Consider the following 20,062-nt stretch of genomic DNA (forward strand, 5'->3'; position numbering starts at 1 on the left):
GAATGAAAAGCCACTGAATTAGGCTGATTTATTTGTATGAATGTTTACTGATATAATAATACCTCTGTTCTCAAAGTGTTTATATTCTAGTGAAGTGGCTGAAAGAATGAGGAAACTGTTATTTTTTAATTGGCTTCCAGTTTTACCCAATAACTGTACTGACCAAGCCAAATAACATGGCTTTTTACTAGCAGAACAGTAGACCGTAAGGCAAAATGATCAGAAAGGAGTTTTGCATAGAAAACTTCTGTTTCATCAAAATGTTGACTTTTCTCTATTTCTCATAACACTGTAGTACAGTATCATTTTCTCAGGACTGGGTTTAAGAAACTCCCTGGATTTATGTACAGACTCCTTTCCTTAGCCATGCCACACAGTTTCCTGTGCTCTATGTCCTGAGAGGAATTGTGGACAGTCACAGTCAGACGACTTAACAACTCATTCACAGTTTCTTTTTCAATTTGAGAATCAGACTGTGAAAACTACTTCAAGATTTGGTCTTTGGGGTCTTTTTATACCATAGATAATTAGCTTTGGGCATGTTGGACCAGCAGCTCTTAATCTTTTTAAAAAGGTGCTCATTGCCCTGGGACTTTGATATCATCCCAAAGTTTGATGGTGATCAGCTTTGGAACCAGGTTGGTGGCGCCATGTGGAATGGACCGCGCCTGCATGTTTTGGTGCTCAGGGTATACCTATACATTGGAACCTCTGGAGGCAGACAGTGAGTACCCTGGGAAGAACACTGGCTTTGGAGTCATCCTGGATTCGTACTTAACCCTGATAGCTGCAAGAACTTGGTCAAGTACTTTCCCTAAGCCTCAGTTTTCTCATTGGCAAAATAAGGTCCTAAGAGCATGGGAGTGAAGTGATGATTAAAGAGGCTAAAACATCAAAGGTGCTGAGCACAGTGCCTGGTACATGGTTACACAGAGTAAACAACAGTGTTGCAGTACCTAGAACCAGTGCTTGCATGGGCTCAGTAAATAATTGTTGAATGAATGAATGGACTCCTAACTGCAGGTTGGAAAAACACTACTTTATGAACACTTTAAAAAGTGAAAAGAGGGTTTCCCTGGTGGCGCAGTGGTTGAGAGTCCGCCTGCCGACGCAGGAGACGCGGGTTCGTGCCCCGGTCCGGGAGGATCCCATATGACGCGGAGCGGCTGGGTCCCTGAGCCACGGCCGCTGAGCCTGCGCGTCCGGAGCCTGTGCTCCGCAACGGGAGAGGCCACAACAGTGAGAGGGCCACGTACCGCAAAAAAAAAAAAAAAAAAAAAAGTGAAAAGAATAGAGAAAAACACAATATGGACACTGATGTATAGACTTCTACAATTTTGCTATACTTGCTTCAGATTTTTAAAGAAATAAAATGTCATAAATACAACTGACTTCCCCTGTGCGCCCCTCCCAAATCTCTTTCATCTCCTCTCCCCAGAGGCAATTGCTATCATGAATTGTTGTAATTACTGCTTCGAGAGTATTCCCACATATATATGTAAACGAACAACATACAGCACAGCTTTGCTTATTTTCACTTTTTATATAAAAGCATTATGTACTACTCTCTAGCTTTTTTTTTTTTTTTTGGCTCACCATTATGTCTTTGAGATTAATTCATGTTGATACATGTTGCTATAGTTCATTCATTTTTTCCCCTGCCTTATAAGGCAAGTATTTTATGACTAAATCATAATTTATTTATCTATCCATGGTATTGGTGGATATTTAGGTTCCCCTCAATCCCCCCAATTTCTTGCTGTTATAACAATTATGCAATAAACATTTTTTTTAACAACCTCATTGGAGTATAATTGCTTTTCAATGTTGTGTTAGATTCTGCTGTATAACAAAGTGAATCAGCTATACTTATAAATATGTCCCCATATCCCCTTCCTCTTGTGTCTCCCTCCCACTCTCCTTATCCCACCCCTCTAGGGTGGTCACAGAGCACCAAACTGATCTCCCTGTGCTATGCAGCTGCTTCCCACTAGCTATCTATTTTACATTTGGTAGTGTATGTCTGTCCACGTCACTCTCTCACTTTGTTCCAGCTTACCTTTCCCCCTCCCTGTGTCCTCAAGTCCATTCTCTACGTCTGCGTCTTTATTCCTGTCCTGCCCCTAGGTTTTTCAGAACCATTTTTTGTTTCTTTTTAGATTCCGTATATACGTGTTACCATACGGTATTTGTTTTTCTCTTTCTGACTTACTTCACTCTGTATGACACACTCTGGGTCCATCCACCTCACTACAAATAACTCAATCTCATTTCTTTTTTATGGCTGAGTAATATTCCATTATACGTATGTGCCACATCTTCTTTATCCATTCATCTGTCAGTGGACACTTAGGTTGCTTCCATGTCTGGCTATTGTAAATAGAGCTGCAGTGAACACTGTGGTACATGACTCTTTTTGAATTATGGTTTTCTCAGGGTATATGCCCAGTAGTGGGATTGCTGGGTCATATGGTAGTTATATTTGTAGTTTTTTAAGGAACCTCCTTACTGTTCTCCATAGTGGCTGTATCAATTTACATTCCCACCAACAATGCAAGAGGGTTCTCTTTTCTCCACACCCTCTCCAGCATTTATGGTTTCTAGATTTTTTAATGATGACCATTCTGACCGGTGTGAGGTGATACCTCATTGTGGTTTTGATTGGCATTTCTCTAATGATTAGTGATGTTGAGCATCCTTTCATGTGTTTGTTGGGAATCTGTATATCTTCTTTGGAGAAATGTCTATTTAGGTCTTCTGCCCATTTTTGGATTGGGTTTTTTGTTTTTTTCATATTGAGCTGCATGAGCTGCTTGTAAATTTGGGAGATTAATCCTTTGGCACTTGCTTCATTCGAAAATATTTTCTCCCATTCTGAGGGTGGTCTTTTCATCTTGTTAATGTTTTCCTTTGCTGTGCAAAAGATTTTTTTTTTTTCTTTTTCGGTACGCGGGCCTCTGACTGCTGTGGCCTCTCCCGTTGCAGAGCACAGGCTCCGGATGTGCAGGCTCAGCGGCCACGGCTCACGGGCTCAGCTGCTCCACGGGATGTGGGATCTTCCCAGATCGGGGCACAAACCTGTATCCCCTGCATCGGCAGGCGGACTCTCAACCACTGCGCCACCAGGGAAGCCCTGTAGAAAAGCTTTTAAGTTTCATTAGGTCCCGTTTGTTTATTTTTGTTTTTATTTCCATTCCTCTAGGAGGTGGGTCAAAAAGGATCTTGCTGTGATTTATGTCATAGAGTGTTCTGCGTATGTTTTCCTCTAAGAGTTTTAGAGTGCCTGGCCTTACATTTAGGTCTTTAATCCATTTTGAGTTTATTTTTGTGTATGGTATTAGGGAGTGTTCTAATTTCATTCTTGTACATGTAGCTGTCCAGTTTTCCCAGCACCACTTATTGAAGAGGCTGTCTTTTCTCCATTGTATATTATTGCCTCCTTTGTGAAAGATAAGGTGACCATATGTGCATGGGATTATCTCTGGGCTTTCTATCCTGTTCCATTGATCTATATTTCTGTTTTTGTGCCAGTACCATACTGTCTTAATTACTGTAGCTTTATAGTATAGTCTGAAGTCCAGGAGCATGATTCCTCCAGCTCTGTTTTTTTTTCTCAAGATTGCTTTGGCTATTTGGGTTCTTGTGTTTCCATACAAATTGTGAAATATTTTGTTCTAGTTCTCTGAAAAATGCCATTGGTAGTTTGATAGGGATTGCATTGAATCTATAGATTGCTTTGGGTAGTATAGTCATTTTCACAATGTTGATTCTTCTAATCCAAGAACATGGTATATCTCTCCATCTGTTTGTATCATCTTTAATTTCTTTCATCAATGTCTTATAGTTTTCTGCATACAGGTCTTTTGTCTCCTTAGGTAGGTTTATTCCTAGGTGTTTTATTCTTTTGTTGCAATGGTAAATGGGAGTGTTTCCTTAGTTTCTCTTTCTGATTTTTCATTGTTAGTGTATAGGAATGCAAGAGATTTCTGTGCATTAATTTTGTATCCTGCTACTTTACCAAATTCATTGATTAGCTCTCGCAGTTTTCTGGTAGCATCTTTAGGATTCTCTATGTATAGTATCATGTCATCTGCAAACAGTGACAGCTTTACTTCTTTTCCGATTTTGATTCCTTTTATTTCTTTTTCTTCTCTGATTGCTGTGGCTAAAACTTCGAAACTATGTTGAACAATAGTGGTGAGAGTGGACAACCTTGTCTTGTTCCTGACCTTAGAGAAAACGGTTTCAGCTTGTCACAATTGAGAACGATGTTGGCTGTGGCTTTGTCATATATGGCCTTTATTGTGTTGAGGTAAGTTCCCTCTATGCCTACTTTCTGCAGGGTTTTTCATAAATCGATGTTGAATTTTGTCAAAAGGTTTTTCTGCATCTATTGAGATGATCATATGGTTTTTCTCCTTCAATTTGTTAATATGGTGTATCACATTGATTGATTTGCGTATATTGAAGAATCCTTGCGTTCCTGGGATAAACCCCACTTGATCATGGTGTATGATCCTTTTAATGTGCTGTTGGATTCTGTTTGCTAGTATTTTGTTGAAGATTTTTGCATCTATGTTCATCAGTGTTATTGGCCTGTAGTTTTCTTTCCTTGTGACATCTTTGTCTGGTTTTGGTATCAGGGTGATGGTGGCCTCATAGGATGAATTTAGGAGTGTTCATCCTTCTGCTATATTTTGGAAGAGTTTGAAAAGGATAGGTGTTAGCTCTTCTCTAAATGTTTGATAGAATTCGCCTGTGAAGCCATCTGGTCCTGGGCTTTTGTTCGCTGGAAGATTTTTAATCACAGTTTCAATTTCAGTGCTTGTCTTTGGTCTGTTTATATTTTCTATTTCTTCCTGGTTCAGTCTCGAGAGGTTGTGCATTTCTAAGAATTTGTCCATTTCTTCCAGGTTGTCCATTTTATTGGCATAGAGTTGCTTGTAGTAATCTCTCATGATCCTTTGTATTTCTGCACTGTCAGGTGTTACTTCTTCTTTTTCATTTCTAATTCTTTTGATCTGAATCTTCTCCCTTTTTTTCTTGATGAGTCTGGCTAACAGTTTATCAATTTTGTTTATCTTGTCAAAGAAGCAGCTTTTAGTTTTATTGACCTTTGCTATTGTTTTCTTCGTTTGTTTTTCATTTATTTCTGATCTGATCTTTATGATTTCTTTCCTTCTGCTAACTTTGGGGTATTTTTGTTCTTCTTTCTCTAATTGCTTTAGGTGTAAGGTTAGGTTGTTTATTTGAGATGTTCCTTGTTTCTTGAGGTAGGTTTGTATTGCTGTAAACTTCCCTCTTAGAGCTACTTTTGCTGCATCTGATAGGTTTTGGGTCATGGCGTTTTCATTGTCATTTGTTTCTAGGTATTTTTTGATTTCCTCTTTGATTTCTTCAGTGATCTCTTGGTTTTTTAGTAGTGTATTGTTTAGCCTCCATGTTTTATATTTTTTACAGATTTTTTCCTGTAACTGATATCTAGTCTCATAGCGTTGTGGTCAGAAAAGATACTTGATACGATTTCAATTTTCTTAAATTTACCAAGGCTTGACTTGTGACCCAAGATATGATCTACCCTGGAGAATGTTCCATGAGCACTTGAGAAGAAAGTGTATTCTTTTGTTTTTGGATGGAATGTCCTATAAATATCAATTAAGTCCATCTTGTTTAATGTCTCATTTAAAGCTTGTGTTTCCTTATTTATTTTCATTTTGGATGATCTGTCCATTGGTGAATGTGGGGTGTTAAAGTCCCCTACTATGACTGTGTTACTGTCGATTTCCCCTTTTATGGCTGTTAGCATTTGCCTTATATATTGAGGTGCTCCTATGTTGGATACATAAATATTTACCATTGTTATATCTTCTTTTTGGATTGATCCCTTGATCATTATATAGTGCCCTTCTTTTTCTCTTGTAATAGTCTTTATTTTAAAGGCTATTTGGTTTGATATGAGAATTGCTACACCAGCTTTCTTTTGATTTCCATTTGCATGGAATATCTTTTTCTATCCCCTCACTTTCAGTCTGTATGTGTCCCTAGGTCTGAAGTGGGTCTCTTGGAGACAGCATATATATGGGTCTTGTTTTTGTATCCATTCAGCCAATCTGTGTCTTTTGGTGGGAGCATTTAATCCATTTACATTTAAGGTAGTTATCAGTATGTATGTTCCTATTACCCTTTTCTTGATTCTTTTCGGTTTGTTATTGTAGGTCTTCTCTTGTGTTTCCAGCCTAGAGAAGTTCCTTTAGCATTTTTTGTAAAGCTGGTTTGGTGGTGCTGAATTCTCTTAGCTTTTTCTTGTCTGTAAAGGTTTTAATTTCTCTGTCGACTCTGAATGAGATCCTTGCTGGGTAGAGTAATCTTGGTTGTAGGTTTTTCCCTTTCATCACTTTAAATATGTCCTGCCACTTCCTTCTGCCTTGCAGAGTTTCTGCTGAAAGATTAGCTGTTAACCTTATGGGGATTCCCTTGTATGTTATATGTTGTGTTTCCCTTGCTGCTTTTAATATTTTTTCTTTGTATTTAATTTTTGATAGTTTGATTAATATGTGTCTTGGTGTGTTTCTCCTTGAATTTATCCTATATGGGACACTCTGTGCTTCCTAGACTTGATTGACTATTTCCTTTCCCATATTAGGGAAGTTTTCAACGATAATCTCTTCAAATATTTTCTCAGTCCCTTTCTTTTTCTCTTCTTCTTCTGGGACCCATATACTTTGAATGTTGGTGCGTTTAATGTTGCCCTAGAGGTCTCTGAGACTGTCATCAATTCTTTTCGTTCTTTTTTCTTTATTCTTCTCTGTGGTAGTTATTTCCACTATTTTATCTTCCAGGTCACTTATCTGTTCTTCTGCCTCAGTTATTCTGCTATTGATTCCTTCTAGAGAATTTTAAATTTTATTTATTGTGTTGTTCATCATTGTTTCTTTGCTCTTTAGTTCTTCTAGATCCTTGTTAATCGTTTCTTTTATTTTCTCAGTTCTATTTCCAAGATTTTGGATCATCTTTACTATCATTACTCTGAAATCTTTTTCAGGTAGACTGCCTATTTCCTCTTCATTTGTTTGGTCTGGTGTTTTTACCTTGCTTCTTCATCTGCTGTGTTTTTCTCTGTCTTCTCCTTTTGCTTAGTTTACTGTGTTTGGGGTCTCCTTTACACAGGCTGCAGGTTCGTAGTTCCCGTTGTTTTTGGTGTCTGCCCCCAGTGGGTAAGGTTGGTTCAGTGGGTTGTGTAGGCTTCCTGGTGGAGGGGACTGGTGCCTGTGTTTTGGTGGATGAGGCTGGATCTTGGCTGTCTGGTGGGCAGGTCCACGTCTGGTGGTGTGTTTTGGGGTTTCTGTGACCCCATTATGATTTTAGGCAGCCTCTCTGCTAATGGGTGGGGTTGTGTTCCTTTCTTGTTAGTTGTTTGGCATAGGGTGTCCAGCACTGTAGCTTGCTGGTCATTGAGTGGAGCTGGTTCTTAGCGTTGACATGGACATCTCTGGGAGAGCGTTCGCCCATTTTATATTACATGGAGCTGGGAGGTCTCTGGTGGACCAATGTCCTGAACTCAACTCTCCCACCTCAGAGGCACAGGCCTGACACCCGGCCGGAGCACCGAGACCCTGTCAGCCACACGGCTCAGAAGAAAAGGGAGAAAAAAAGAAAGAAAATAAATAAAATAAAATAATTAAAATAAAAAAATATTAAAAAGTAATAAAAAAAAGAAAAAAAGGACAGACAGAACCCTGGGACAAATGGTAAAAGCAAAGCCATACAGACAAAATCACACAAAGGATACCCATACACACTCACAAAAAGAGAAAAAGGAAAAATATATGTATATTTATTTATACAAAAAAAAGGAAGAGAGCAACCAAATCAATAAACAAATCTACCAATGATAATAAACTCTAAATACTAAACTAAGAGAAACATAGAACCAGAAACAAACTAGATTCAGAAAGCAAACCACAAGTCTACAGTTTCTCCCAAAGTCCACGGCCTCAATTTTGGGATGACTCGTTGTCTATTCAGGCATTCCACAGATGCCAGGTACATGATGTTGCCTGTGGATTTAATCCGCTGCTCCTGAGGCTGCTGGGAGAGATTTCCCTTTCTCTTCTTTGTTGGCCCAGCTCCCAGGGGCTCAGCTTTGGATTTGGCCCCGCCTCTGCGTGTAGGTCGCCTGAGGGCGTATGTTCTTCGCTCAGACAGGATGGGGTTAAAGGAGCCGCTGATTCGGGGGCTCTGGCTCACTCAGGCCGGGGGGAGGGAGGGGCACGGAGTGCGGAGCGAGCTTGCGGCGGCAGAGGCCGGCGCGACGTTGCACCAGCCTGAGGCGCGCCGTGCGTTCTCCCGGGGGAGTTGTCCTGGATCCCGGGGCCCTGGCAGTGGCGGGCTGCACAGGCTCCCGGGAAAGGAGGTGTGGATAGTGACCTGTGCTCGCACACAGGCTTCTTGGTGGCGGCAGCAGCAGCCTTAGCGTCTCCTGCCTGTCTCTGGGGTCCGCGCTTTTAGCCGCGTCTCGCGCCCCTCTTGGAGCTCGTTTGGAGCTCGTTTAGGCGGTGCTCTGAATCCCCTCTCCTCGCGCACCCTGAAACAATGGTCTCTTTCCTCTTAGGCAGCTCCAGACTTTTCCCCGGACTCCCTCCCGGCTAGCCGAGGCGCACTAACCCCTTCAGGCTGTGTTCACGCTGCCAACCCCAGTCCTCTCCAGGCGCTCCGACCGAAGCCGAGCCTCAGCTCGCAGCCCCGCCCGCCCTGGTGGGTGAGAGCTGACAGGTCTCTCGGGCTGGCGAGTGCCAGTCAGCACCGATCCTCTGTGCGGGAATCTCTCCGCTTTGCCCTCCGCATCCCTGTTGCTGCGTTCTCCTCCGTGGCTCCGGAGCTTCCCCCCGCCCACCGCCACCTGCAGTCTCCACCAGTGAAGGGGCTTCCTTGTGTGTGGGAACTTTTCCTCCTTCCCAGCTCCCTCCCCAAGGTGCAGGTCCCGTCCCTATCCTTTTGTCTCTGTTTTTCCTTTTGCCCTGTCCAGGTACATGGGGAGTTTGTTGCCTTTTGGGAAGTCTGAGGTCTTCTGCCAGCGTTCAGTAGGTGTCCTGTAGCAGTTGTTACACATGTAGATGTATTTCTTATGTATTTGTGGGGAGGAAGGTGATCTCCATGTCTTTCTCCTCCTCCATCTTGAAGGTCTCCACAGTAAACATTCTTATCTGTCCTTCTGATGCAGCGTACACAAACAGAAGTGGAACTATTTGGGCTTTGGGCATGTGCATCTTCCATTTACTAGATATTAAAATTTTGCTCTCCAAGGTGCTTGTATGTGTTTCTATTACCAGCAGAAGAGCATTCCCATTTCTCCACAAATTTGCCAACACTTGCATTGTCAGGTTTGAGTATGAAGTGATAACTCACTTCCGTTTTAATTTGTATTTTCGTGATTACTGACAAATCTGAACAGCACATTTTCATACATTTATGTAAGATCATTTGTTTTTCCTCAGTTGTGAGTCGCCTGTTAGTATCTTTACCATTTTCCAGTGGATTACTATGTCTTTTTTTTTAACATCTTTATTGGAGTAATAATTGCTTTACAGTGTTTTGTTAGTTTCTGGTGTATAACAAAGTGAATCAGCTATATTATTATTATTGATTTATAGATGTTTATAACTTCTGGATACAAATTCTTTGTCACATTTTGACAGATCTCCCAGTTTCCCACAATTAGTTCACACTCTTTGTCCTATCACATTTTCTCACAACTTTCCACTCTTCATTAAACCTAGCAAAAACACCAAACTCATAGATACAGAGAACACGTAGGTGGGTGCCAGAGGCTGGGGTTGGGGGGTAGCAGGTGTGTAAAATGGGTGAAGGGGATCAAAAGGTGCAAACTTCCAGTTATAAAACAATAAGTCCTGGGGATGTGATGTACAGCATGGCCACTGTAGTTAACAATACTTCCTGTGTGTCTGAAAGTTGCTGAGAGTATATCATATATGTTCTTATCAGAAGAAAAATTTGTGACTGTTTGTGGGTGATGGATATTAACTAGACTTATTGTGGTGATCATTTCACAGTACATATGAATATTGATTCATTATGTTGTACACCTGAAACCTATAATGTTATATGTCAATTATATCTCAATTTAATAAAACTAGCATAAAAAACACCCAGGTTTAAACAACAGGGTCCTACTGTACAGCACAGGGAACTGTATGCAATATCCTCTGATAAATTATAATGGAAAAGAATATGAAAAAGAATGTATATATTTTTATAACTGAATCACTTTGCTGTACAGCAGAAATTAACACAACATTGTACATGAGCTGTACTTCAATAAAATAAATGGAAACAAACAAACAAACCATGCTCAGGTTTAACCATTTCTTTAGGTCTTCATTTTCTTATGATGGCTTCTGTGTCACGTAAACTTATGTTAAATAAATTTGTGTGCTTTTCCTCTTGTTAATCTGTCTTTTGTTACAGAGACCTAATCAAGAGCCTGAGATGAGTAAAGATATTTTTCCTCCCCTATGTATGCTAAAATTCTGTATTCTACTTTTTTGATCTTGTATCAAAACACAGAGAAACTTCTAAATTGTCACCTGGAATTTTATCTTGTTCCTAAGGTGAAACTATTCTTTCCTAGTGAAAGCTTTTAAAATATTTGTTAGCTCATTGTCTCAGGTGGTACCATACATTTATCTTACTATGCTAGCCGATGCACTGCAGAAAAATGGCAAGGAGATGAAATGGGCCTATTGATTTGTTTACGTCCTGAGGCATGACAGCCTCGGAAAGGGAGGTAAATGTCTTTGATGATGACATTTTGAGATTCTGTAGAATTTGGGGGGTTACTTTATTGCTGTTATTTATATGAATTCACATTTAACATTGTTTCTGCAAGCTAGACAGTGTTGCTATAAGTCACAAAACCTTTTTGCCCACTGGCAAAATGAAGCGGTTTTGTGAAAACTGCAGAAAATAGCTTTCCCACATACTCACAACAGCTGTTTCGTTTTATTTTGTAACAGCAACAAATCTCTAAACCTATTCCCTAAAACTTTTTACAAATCACACACTCATATTCTTTGGAGCTATAAAACATAGCAGTTAAATATAGAAATGCACAAAAAGAAAATGAATTCAAGTCTTACAATCCAGATAGTGCCTTTGGACATTTAAAGACAGAAAAGTGATACACATACAAGGCTTACATCTGCACAGTACATGCCGAGACTTCTTCTTTTCCAGACACTCAGTGCATTTCCCCCAAGAGAGTTTCTTTGTATTCTTCCAGAAGAAATGCACTTCATTTCTAATAAGGGATCATACTCTACACACCATTTTGTCCGTTAGTTTTTTACACCTGATAATCTGCGTCGAGGCTGTGTCACACGTGAGCATATAGGTATGTGGAGTGCCCATTAATGTCAGTATCCCATTTACTGTATGGATGGTCTGCACTTTTTTAAAAAAAACAGTGCCATCGTCTCTATTAATGGGTATTTAGATGTTTCTAGGCTTTTTGTTTGTTTCTGCTTTGGTTTTGCTTTTTCCATGCCATGCTGCAGGAAACATCCTCATCCATGTAATTTTGGCCCATTCGTTCTGGTATATCTGTAGGGTAACTTGCTAGTGGGGGAATTTGTTAGTTCACCAATTATGTGCTTTTTAAGTTCTTCAGTTTTCATCCTGGAAATTAAAAAAAATACATTCTCAAATGCTAATTTTGGAGTAAAGGCCTGATGCTAGTTGAGGAAGCCTTCTTTTTTAAAAAATAGCATTGAGTTATTTTGTGTGGCCGGGGGTGGAGGGAGAAAAGAGAAACATCATTTTACTCATGGTGCATCTAAATATATGAAAATGTGGGGCATGTTTTTAACAGAATATGCCTCATTTTGCACTAAGGGAACACGTAGGCTCATTTACTGGCAGGCGTTGGGTATCTGGTGGCTGATACCTGGTGGAGGTCTGGAGTTTGCTGAGACCCACTCGCCTATCTCCCCTGTGAGGTGACTGCCCTTGCTGCTGCCTTGAGTCGCTCCTTAGAGTTGGACAGTCCAGGAGAGGGCCTGGCCCTAGAAGGTCTTTGTAAAATGTGCCTGCTGTGCTCAGGGGAGGGAGGCAGGACTTCTTAGAGGCCCCCGCCCCAGCCCTGTTCTGTTAATAGGGTGGGAATGCTCTTCACTTTGGAAGGCCTTGAAAAGGCCAGTACAAAATAGATGCCTTTCAGTGTAGCCTCTAGAAAAGGATGGGAAAGAGAAGGGATAGGCAAGAGAGAAGGTCAGGCCTGGTGCTAGGGAGTGTCTATTGCCAAGACAACTTTGCCTGTTTGGTCTTTAGGCAAAAGCAGGAAGAGACGATACATAGAAAATCCTAAAGATGCCACCAGAAAACTACTAGAGCTAATCAATGAATTTGGTAAAGTAGCAGGATACAAAATTAATTCACAGAAATCTCTTGCATTCCTATACACTAACAACGAAAAATCAGGAAGAGAAATTAAGGAAACACTCCCATTTACCACTGCAACTAAAAGAATAAAGTACCTAGGAATAAACCTACCTAAGGAAATGAAAGACCTATATGCAGAAAACTATAAGACACTGATGAAAGAAATAAAAGACGATACAAACAGATGGAGAGATATACCATGTTCTTGGATTGGAAGAATCAACATTGTGAAAATGACTCTACTACGCAAAGCAATCTGTAGATTCAGTGCAATCCCCATCAAATTACCAATGGCATTTTTCAGAGAACTAGAACAAAAAATTTTACAATTTTTATGGAAACACAAAAGACCCCGAATAGCCAAAGCAATCTTGAGGAAAAAAAAACAGAGCTGGAGGAATCAGGCTCCTGGACTTCAGACTATACTACAAAGCTACAGTAATTAAGACAGCATGGTACTGGCACAAAAACAGAAATATAGATCAATGGAACAGGATAGAAAGCCCAGAGATAAACCCACACACATATGGTCACCTTATCTTTGACAAAGGAGGCAAGAATATACAATGCAGAAAAGACAGCCTCTTTAATAAGTGGTGCTGGGGAAACTGTACAACTACATGTAAAAGAATGAAATTAGAACACTTTCTAACACCATACACAAAAATAAACTCAAAATGGATTAAAGACCTAAATGTAAGACCAGACACTATAAAACTCTTAGAGGAAAACATAGGAAAAACACTCTTTGACATAAACCACAGCAAGATCTTTTTTGACCCACCTCCTAGAGTAATGGAAATAAAAACAAAAATAAACAAATGGGACCTAATGAAACTTAAAAGCTTTTGCATAGCAAAGGAAAACATAAGACGAAAAGACAACCCTTAGAATGGGAGAAAATATTTTCAAATGAAGCAACTGACAAAGGATTCATCTCCAAAATATACAAGCAGCCCATGCAGCACAGTATTACAAAAGCAAACAACCCAATCCAAAAATGGGCAGAAGACCTAAATAGGCATTTCTCCAAAGAAGATATACTGATTGCCAACAAACACATGAAAGGATGCTCAACATCACTAATCATTAGAGAAATATAAATCAAAACTACAATGAGGTATTACCTCATGCTGGTCAGAATCGCCATCATCAAAAAATCTAGAAACCATAAATGCTGGAGAGGGTGTGGAGAAAAGGGAACCCTCTTGCACTGTTGGTGGGAATGTAAATTGATACAGCCACTATGGAGAACAGTACGGAGGTTCCTTAAAAAAACTAAAAATAGAACTACCATATGACCCAGCAGTTCCACTACTGGGCATATACCCTGAGAAAACCATAAGTCAAAAAGAGTCATGTACCACAATGTTCACTGCAGCACTATTTACAATAGCCAGGACATGGAAGCAACCTAAATGTCCATCAATAGATGAATGGATAAAGCAGATGTGACACATACATACAATGGAGCATTATTACTCAGCCATAAAAAGGAATGAAATTGAGTTATTTGTAATAAGGTGGATGGACCTCACATTTTCATATATTTAGATGCACCGTGAGTAAAATGATGTTTCTCTTTTCTCCCTCCACCCCCGGCCACACAAAATAACTCAATGCTATTTTTTAAAAAAAGAAGGCTTCCTCAACTAGCATCAGGCCTTTACTCCAAAATTAGCATTTGAGAATGTATTTTTTTAAATCTCCAGGATGAAAACTGAAGAACTTAAAAAGCACATAATTGGTGAACTAACAAATTCCCCCACTAGCAAGTTACCCTACAGATATACCAGAACGAATGGGCCAAAATTACATGGATGAGGATGTTTCCTGCAGCATGGCATGGAAAAAGCAAAACCAAAGCAGAAACAAACAAAAAGCCTAGAAACATCTAGGCTTTTTGTTTGGAATGAAATTGAGTTATTTGTAATGAGGTGGATGGAACTAGAGTCTGTCATACAGAGTAAAGAAAGTCAGAAAGAGAAAAACAAATATGTATGCTAACCCACATATATGGAATCAAAAAACGGTACTGATGAACCTAGTGGCAGGGCAGGAATAACGACGCAGACATAGAGAATGGACTTGAGGACACGGGGCGGGGGAAGGGGAAGCAGGGACGAAGTGAGAGAGTAGCATTGACATACATACACTACCTAATGTAAAATGGATGTGACGACCTATAGGGGTGGGATAGGGAGGGTGAGAGGGAGGCTCAAGAGGGAGGGGATACGGGGATATATGTATACATATAGCTGATTCACTTTGTCATACAGCAGAAACTAACACAACATTGTAAAGCAATTATACTCCAATAAAGACATAAAAAAAAAGCAGGAGGAGAGCTGAGTTTCTCCACTTTTAAGAATTCCTGGCTCAAAGACTTAAATATAAGACATGATACCATGAAACTTCTAGAAGACAACATAGACAAAACTCTCTAACATAAATTGTAGCAATGTTTTCTTAGGTCAGTCTCCCAAGGCAAAAGAAATAAAAGCAAACAAAACAAAACAGAAACAAACAAACAAAAAAAACCAAATGGGACCAAATCAAACCTATAAGCTTTTGCACAGCAAAGGAAACCATCAACAAAATGAAAAGACAACCTACAGAATGGGAGAAAATATTTGCAAATGGTGCAACTGACAAGGGCTTAATTCCCAAAATATATAAACAGCTTATACAACTCAATATCAAAAAAACAAACAACCCAATCAAAAAATAGGCAGAAGACCTAAATAGACATTTCTCCAGAGAAGACATACAGATGGCCAAGAGGCACATGAAAAGATGCTCAACATTGCTAATTAATAGAGAAATGCAAATCAAACCTACAATGAAGTATCACTTCACACCGGTCAGAATGACCATCGTCAAAAAATCTATAAACAATAAATGCTGGACAGGGTGTGGAGAAAAGGGAACCTTCCTACACTGTTGGTGGGAATGTAAATTGGTGCAGCCACTATGAAGAACAGTATGGAAGTTCCTTAAAAAATTAGAAATAGAGTTACCATATGATCCAGCAATTCCTGGTCATATATCTACAAACGACAAAAACTCTAATTCAAAAAGATACATTCACCCCAGTGTTCATAGCAGCACTATCTACAATAGGCAAGACATGGAAGCAACCTAAGTGTCCATCGACAGATGAACGGATAAAGAAGATGTGGTGTGTGTATACACACACACACACACACACACACACACACAATGGAGTATTACTCAACCATAAAGAAGAATGAAATAATGCCATTTGCAGCAACATGGATGGACCTAGTGAGTATCATACTAAGTAAAGTTTAAGTCAGACAGAGAAAGACAAATATGATATCACTTATATGTGGAATCTAAAAAAAATGATAAAAATAAACTTATTTACAAAACAGAAATAGACTCATGGACATAGAAAACAAACTTGTGGTTACCAAAGGGGAAAGGGGCTGGAGGGATAAATTAAGAGCTTGGGATTAACAGACACACACTCACACACACACACACACACACAGACACACGCACACACGACACAAAAGAATCCCTTCCTTCCGTAAAGATGATAATGACAGTGGTGATAGCTCCTATTTGCGGTGCTTTACCTGCAGGTTTGTACTTTCACGTACATTCTCCTTGGATCTTCACAGTGATTCTATTTTACAGATGAAGAAACTGAAGCCCAAAGAAATCAAGTAACTTAGACTCAAGGACACACCACCAATAAGTGGCAGAACTGGGAGCCACGAGGAGTCCCTTGTTAAGGGCTCTTTCTGTTGCACGCTAATAAGGAACATGCAACTTAAATATCATGAATAGCCTTCCAGATGTGAAATGAGGGATCTTCCTTTTAAAAAGCGATCGAAAGTTTGGAGTTGAGGTAATAGCAATTGTTAAAAGATGCTTTTCAGAAAAAGGTAAAGCCATGGCCCTCCTACAGACACCAAAATGAGCACATGTCAAAGGTTTTGTTTTACTCATTCATCAACAAAGGGACCATGAAGATGTTGTAACAAGTTCGAAAGAGAATGGAAACCAGATACATTTCTAGATAAGGAATACCGAAACAAATATGTAAACAGAGTCAGACTGATTTTTGCACAGAGCCAGAGAGAAGGCAGTTGAACCTCTACCAGGCATGACCATGATGGCATGTCCCTCAGTTTAACCTGTAAACAAAGAGGTGCAAACAACTCAAAGACGATGGGCAGGGCTAGAATCAGATAACCCTTAAGTGTGTATTGGATGTAGACAATGCAGTTTTCCACTAAAACACAAATTCATCTCTGCACAATTTATGTAGGCGTGTCAAACAGGCTGAAAGGACAGAGAGGCTGCCTCCACGGTAGGTTGGTGGTAAGGAGGAGGGTGGGCAAGAGTCCTGCCGGTGTTTCTCAAGGTTTTGAAAAGGTCAAGATGCACGCTGACCTTTCCCTGCAGTCCTTTCGTGCTGGCCTGGCTTGGCCCTCCAGGGTAATCCTAGACAACTTGCCCTCCAGGTAGCAGCCTGTGCTCTCATTTATTCCTGTTTCAGCCGTTAAAATTTACCTGCCCCGTGTTCCATTTCCCGAGACCCCCGCGTTCGGCCAGGTTACAGCTTGCTCTCTTAGGTAATCTGAGTATTTCTGTAGGGGCCCGTCCTCATCATTGTGTGTCCCTCCTGGCATCCATAGCCGGCCCCTGCCCACTGCAGCTCTGGTCCTCTCCTGAGCCTGCCTCCCCCTGTCCTTTGCATCTGTCACTTTCTCTTCCTCACCAAAATCTGGTCAGACACTTAGAAAGGATTGAATAAGCAAATCTCATTAGGGTAGGTTTTCATTTATTACCACTGCTCTGGGGCTCAGCCCTGTGTTAGGTGCTGGAGGCATAGTAGCTCAGGTAGGAGTTCGTGCTCTACTGGTGAGACAGCCATGTACATAATCATTACAACACAGTGTGCTCAGTGCTTTGGCCAAGGTATGTGCACCTCAAGCTGTGATTACAGAAGAGGGAGGGATTAGCTCAGCTTGAGCTGGGTCTGGAAGCATGAGTGGGCTTTTGCTGGGAGAAAAGGACCAACCCAGAAGCTGAGGCCCCCTCCACTGCCTCTCCTGGTCAGCCAGTGACAGGCCGTTCTCTGCTCCCTTGGTTCTGTACCTGTTTAGACAAGGACAAAGCATCTTCTGCTCAGAGAGGCCTCTTCGGGCACCAGTGGGATCCCTGTAAGCAAAATCATTTGGGGCAAAGGAGATGCCAGGGAAGCAAAATTTCCTCTTACCTTGAAGTGTGTGTATGTGTGTGGATAAATATGAGTTGTAAATGATGACTGCTTTTAATTTCTTAATTGAGGCTATTGGATTGATTTAGAAGTTTAGATCTCTGGAATTTTATTAGAAAAAGACTGTGACTGGACCTTGAGATCTGATTCTAAGGCTTAAAAATGATCTTCTAAGGGCACTTAGTTATCCTCCAGGCCCACCTGCCCATTCACCGAGGACGTCCTCCAGACTGATCTGTCTGTATAAAGCCGGGAGCCATCACTTGGGCATCTCCTTAGGAGTCAGTGCTCAGTGGGGCCCTGCTGGCTGGGAGGAGTCCGCAAGACATCCTCCGCAGAGTGTAAAAGAGCTTATTCCTGAGGTCCAGGAGATTCATTGTGCCGCCTCTACTCCTGAGAGGTGAAGGTTACCTGTGAGGGAGTTACTGCTAACTAAGGAAGCTGTCCCAGAAGGGATCAGGCCAGGAACGTGATTGGAAAAGAACACAGTTAATCCCCATTGCCACCAGATCAGACTTTGAAAAGCTACTTGATCTATTAATAAAGAGTATGGCAACCCTCCTTATCTTAGCTGAACACAATTTCCAGTCACTTCCCAGGGCAGCCTCTCGCAGAGTAACTGACATTCAGTGTGAGCCAGGTTTATCGGGTGGGCTGACCCTGGCTCAGGGCCTCGAGGAGCAGAGTAGGGACTGGGGTCTCAGACCCTCTGTGTTTGGTTTTTAGCCACTGCTGGGAAGGGTTTTTATTTGGACACACTATTGATTATCCTTGTTGGATAATTATCCACGGCTGAAGTTGTGAAGATTGAAGGTAAATGGTAGGCAAATGCCCGACGGGGTGGGAAGGACTACGTTTCATGGTTCATGTTGTGTGGAAAATAGATTTGGTTCCTTGTTTTCTTTAAGATTGAAGTTTTCATGCTTGCTGTTTTTATTTGAATTTTCCCTAGTCTTGCTACATCCATAAGGACCCTGGGCTAAAGGGGTTAACGAAGAGGTTTCAGGTTGGGTGAGTACTGTGATTCAAAGGCTTCTAGAAACCATTCTTTCCTTAAGATGTTTCTCTGTACTCATTCACTGAACAGAATGCCCTTTGAGGCTCCCAGAAGCCCTGTGAAAACACATTACTGAAGAAAGGACCCTTCAGAGACCCTTCTTCACAGCTAAGTTTATAGGAATAATTATTGAGAATTATTCTGAAGGAATGGAAGAAAAGGCAGGTATGTTTGGTTAAAGAGTGGAGATTTGGGGAGTTCCCTGGTGGCCTAGTGGTTAGGATTCTGGGCTTTCACTGCTGTGGCCTGGGTTCAGTCCCTGGTCTGGGAACAGAGAATCCAACAAGCCGTGCAGCATGGCCAAAAAAAAAAAAAAAAGAATGGAGATTCTGAAAATGTTTAACCATTGGAAGATGAGTTAGTTGTTCAGGCCACTAGAAGGCTAAAGCAGGGAGCCCAGGCTTCAGCCAGAGCAGCCAACCCAGCGCTGCTGGGATCATCCCCCAGAAGATAAGCATGACAGACACAGATGTCACCTTTCTATTTCCTGTGGCCTGTCCTACAACATACAAAATCTGACACAAGAATGGGCATCCTTATTACTGCAGTACCTAGAATTATATTGTGAGCCTGACACCAGCCATGAGAAGGCCACTGATCTCTCACAATACTCCAAGCAGTGGTGAGGTTAGTGGCCTTGAGAGGTCACTTCACCCAGTGCTCTGAAGATGGGTGGTGAAGTAGAAGGACAGGATTGGGCTTCGAGCTCAAGCCTCCTGTGGCCCTTTCCGCACCTCAGTGACCTTGGGCAAGGTCCTGGGGTTCAGATGAGAGTAGAGATTCTACTTCTTAGGGTTATTTAAGGTTCACCTGAGCTCTTTTATGTGAACTGCCCTTACAGTATCTTGGGCATCGTAGGTAGTCAAAAAATGTTTATTGGACTTTTATGGAGAAAGCCTATGTAGTTAATTTTCAGACTCTGTGAAACTATGGCCAACATAAATCATGTCAGGGAGATCAGTGGCCTTTGGGGGAGGTGTGGGATCTCTTGGCTTCTCACTATGTTTCCTACTTTTCATTATATTCCACACCTGTCTTGCCAAGTTTGCCCCGTGATGGTTGGTCATTATTATATAATAACATACACAAGTGAACAAAAGTTCAAGCAGGATGCAAAGCTGTTCAGTGAAATGAGCTTCTTGTGGCCCCATTTACACTCCTCAGAGGTAGCCAATGTTGTTTCTCTTGTTTCCTTCCAGAAATTTTTCCTGCATGTACACTCCTAAGTGTCTTGTTCTTTACACAAGTGAGAGCAGCCCAGACACACTCTCCTGTACCTTGTTTTTGTTTTT

General features: G+C 41.1%; 1 protein-coding gene across 3 annotated transcripts in view; it reads left to right on the top strand.

Moving 5' to 3' along the window:
- Positions 1-20,062, top strand: part of ABLIM1 (actin binding LIM protein 1) — a 312,495-nt gene that overhangs the window by 40,317 nt on the left and 252,116 nt on the right. The window contains exon 1 of one of the 3 annotated variants that reach the window (XM_082854664.1): positions 16,897-18,724. The exons of the other annotated variants lie outside the window; for them this stretch is intronic. The gene's annotated coding sequence lies outside the window, so the exon portion shown is untranslated. Of the gene's footprint in view, positions 1-16,896; positions 18,725-20,062 lie in introns of those variants that run through there. 3 annotated transcript variants of the gene reach the window in all.

Source organism: Leucopleurus acutus, assembly GCF_964270905.1.
Source record: "Leucopleurus acutus genome assembly, chromosome: 14".
Classification (NCBI taxonomy): domain Eukaryota; kingdom Metazoa; phylum Chordata; class Mammalia; order Artiodactyla; family Delphinidae; genus Leucopleurus; species Leucopleurus acutus.